The following is a 4,072-nucleotide window of genomic DNA, read 5'->3' as shown; positions in this document are numbered from 1 at the left end:
TCAGTCATTACCATGTATAAATACTAATAGCCTGTGGGTTAAAATCACTTTTACAATTGTTATTCCAACAAACAGGAAGTACTGTATAAAAATTCTCGTACTATGTTGAAACAGCATAAAACTGTTAGGTCATTTATTGTGTGGGCATATATCCTGTTCAACAGTTTTCATTTGGGGATATATGAATATTTACTTCAGACATGTAATGTCATACAACCTGGTAGATATTCACCAATGTTTCAGGGGAATGTACTGCTTCCATCTTCAGGATTAAGAAGTTAGCTAACTCATTCTCTATCTTTTATTGGTTCTATCCAAGACCTTTCAGACAATGGTTACAGTCTCACTAGTTCTCTTGGAGTTCCTTTCTCTCCTGTATCGGAACATGGATACTTCTCTGGCATGCTCTTTGACCCTGAAGATGAACAGACTACTTTTCTCCAAAATGTCCCTGAGCTTCTATCAGACTGCACAACATTTCTTATCAGAAGATGCTACTTATCACAGTTACTGTTGTTTCAACCTCTAATCCAATATATAATGAATATTTCCGAAGGTTATTACTAGTCACTTTTAAATTATTTACTTCTAAACAAATGGTATTTCTAATTGCAGATTACAATATTTTGATCATAAGTGTTTTTAATTAGTGATGATGATATGATAAATTTCTTTTATTTAAGTCATGCCTCCCACGTGCCTAAACTTCCAAGCTTTCAGTAAATCTAATCTATTTCTGTATAGGAGACGTTCATGAGAGCATAGTGCTCTGTCAGCAAAGTTGAATCTCTTCTTTATATGATGATCTCAATGAACTGTTAGGAATACAGTATGTGTTGAAATATACAACATACTGGAAAAGTCTTAATAAATGTTATTAATATAAACATCTGAGCTCATGAACATGTTTTTATTAAAATACGCAGGCAAAACTTTGTTTCAATGTAAAAACCAGCCTTTGAACTCTGTAAGCATACCATCTAGCCGGTCACGGCAGCCGAGCGGTCTAAGGCATGCACTGTCTTCGCTCGCTCGGAAGCCGAGATCGTGAGTTCGAATCCCACTCAGGGCATGGATGTTTGTGTGCGTTTTTCTGTGTCTGTCTACAGGTAGAGGCCTTGCGACGAGCTGATCACTCTCCCAAGGAGTCCTCCCGTATATGTAAGATCTAGAAAAACCGAAGTGAATGGAGAAGTTCATGGAGGTAGACCTAGGCCCACTGGGACTGTAGTGCCAAAGGAAAAAAAAAAGCATGCCATATAATATTGCATTATGTATCACTTCAAGAATGCAGGTTAATGGGTGACATTGCTACCGGGTGGCGATAAAGTGAACTCATTGCATTGCTACTGTGTAATTTGCAGTCTGATGTCAGCTGGTGCACAGGGTTGACAGATTATGTATATAAGTTTATATTTCCTACAGTTTGATTCATTCCGTGCTCCTTCTACCAAAACCCATTTTAACATGATCATACATCGTTCCTCTTTATTTCACATTCTCACAATATCTTTTCCCTTTGATCCATTTTAATACACTATATTCATTCCCAATTAATTGTTCGATGTATTGCTTTCCTAGAGATTTCCTTGTCAGAAATCTCCATACTTTCCTTCGTTTTCTCGTTGATAATTCCGTTTCTTAATTAAAAAACATTATTAGGTGCACTGTATAAATCGTAAGTTCCTCAACGTGACATATTCTCTACTAACTGCTCATTTAATATTCTATATATAAAAAAGTAAAAGTATCCCTGTAACAGGCCGCGGAGGCCCATAGGATTGTGAGATGTTGAGGTTCCCACATTTTCTAGACAATCGGCTCATAGATGCAGGCTGGGTTGTCAGATTTACGCGCCGGCCCCCCTTACCATCAAGAATATTCCAACATTTGTATCGTGGCTGAAGTACAGAGTGCATTCAATTTTCTGTGAATTCGTAGTGAATTTGAATATTGTAGTTTCATTTCGTCATAGAATGGCAATGAAACATTGTTAGGAAGATGGTGAAATTGAAAGGCAGCTGGAATATATGTGAATTGGGACTGTGCTTTCTCAGATGTTTCAAGGAGCACCACACAAAGGTGAGATTTGGTTACATATCGCGGGGAGTGAAGACTCAGTATACTTCAAGCAACTACCTATAACAGAAAAGTAATTACACTGATTTGTACAATATTTCAAAATAAACATTTAGTGTTGTGCATGCACTTGTACTAGCGACGTGTGCGTGCTTCCACTAACGGCACTTAAATGCCCGAATGCGCAAATCGGGGTACTTTGGCTACGACGACCATATTCATAAGCGTACCGATAGGTGCACTTCGGACGTTAAACTTTAACTTAAATATTTTCTTATTATTTTTTTACTTTTTCCTTCAGTTTCTATAACAGACTCATTGTATTCAGATGTTTTATTGTTTTCTCCCAGTAAACTGACTAGGTTGTCACCTTTGTCTGTAATTATGCATGGAAATATATTTAAAAAATGTCTCACAATTAAGTCGCATGGAATCCTGAGGTGAAATCTTCAGGCTGACAAATGCCATATGTCCTTACAACAATGGCGTGGCACAAAGGTGTTCTCCTTAATTATTTATGTGTGAAAGGAGAGAGAGGAAGTTGAAACAGAACAATTACAGAGGAGCCTTAATTTTTATGGGGTGAATGACATGAAGTGACGTATAATTTCTTTTCCCGAATATTCCGATCCTACAATAAGGTATGTTATAGGACATAAAGAAGGTAAACCGATGGGAAGTGGATGGTTTTGGTTTATGCAGCAAAGGAAAGGAAAGTGGAAGGTTCCAGTGCAGAAAAGTTGTGGTTCCAGTTTTGCCAAATATCTGGGAAAGAAAGAAATCATAATGAGTACTGTCATTTGGGATATGACGCCATATGAACCTCTAACAGGTTACATGTCGTCACGAAATGGAAGATAGTATTCTTCGTAACGACCACAATGAGGAACTCAAATACAACGGAGAACATGTTGAAAAATTCAAATGAATTTAGTACCACAACAGGACATTTCTCCATTTTCATGGTAAGTATGAACAATCTGGCCATGTTGTGTTTTTCTAATAATACACTGGTCGATTTATATATATATATAAATTAGAAACTAGATTTTGGTCAGAACTGAAAGCACCCCTTTTTATCCTGGACCTTTCAATTAATCGACATAATATTTAAAAATACAGCTCCAGCCACACAGGTGGATCTCCATTACAAAGAGCAGTCAACCAATGTTGCTTCAAGATGTAGCTGCTGTTTATACTAAGAATCTTACGAAAACCAGAAATAGCTCAGTAGGCAAAAGTATATTTTTTTAATATTAACATTGTACAAAAGTACATAATTATTGCACTTTAATGAGTTAATAAACACAAATCCCACCGCTTCCGCCACTATACCTTTCTTAAGCCGCCGCTACACCTCTCTTATACCGTGATGACAGAGGGCGTGGAAATATCCCGCTCTGTCACCCTGTTTAGTATGCTGCCACCATCTTGTTATATCAAGAAAACTAGTAAACTTATCGTTGCTTACGTCACTGTCCTGGCTTAACTCGTAATTCGCCGAAGCTTTGGGAGGTCCTGGAGTTGTCAAGGAAGAGGGTAACACTCAAGGAAATGTTAGGTTGAATTAAACGCGTACACATTCCTATCCTATTCTGTTTACCTACGTCGTTATATACACTATATACACACTGTGCCGACGTTTGTCGGTTCGTCTTACATTGGGAATAACCCTGCAGCGCCTCATCATTTCTACCTCTTGGCACCCTACTGTCGGGTGTTCTACGCCTTGGAATCACTGAATGAACCTAGTCCATCTGGTTAGCCTATCTTCCCCTGCGGTTTACACTTTACACTTATCACTGTTACACTTAATGTTCATGGCTATATGAAGATGGTTTCACTTACTTGAGCTGAGGAAGAAGAGGCTCGCCATCACCAACCAGCGTCCACTCATGGCCACGAAGGTAACACTAATGTAATAATGACATTAATAATATTATAATATAAGAATTGAATTGTATTGAATTGTCCCATAGAATGATTCGTCTAG

The sequence above is a fragment of the Cryptotermes secundus genome, unplaced genomic scaffold (genome assembly GCF_002891405.2).
Source record: "Cryptotermes secundus unplaced genomic scaffold, Csec_1.0 scaffold468, whole genome shotgun sequence".
Lineage (NCBI taxonomy): Eukaryota > Metazoa > Arthropoda > Insecta > Blattodea > Kalotermitidae > Cryptotermes > Cryptotermes secundus.
Note: the sequence above shows the minus strand (reverse complement) of the source record.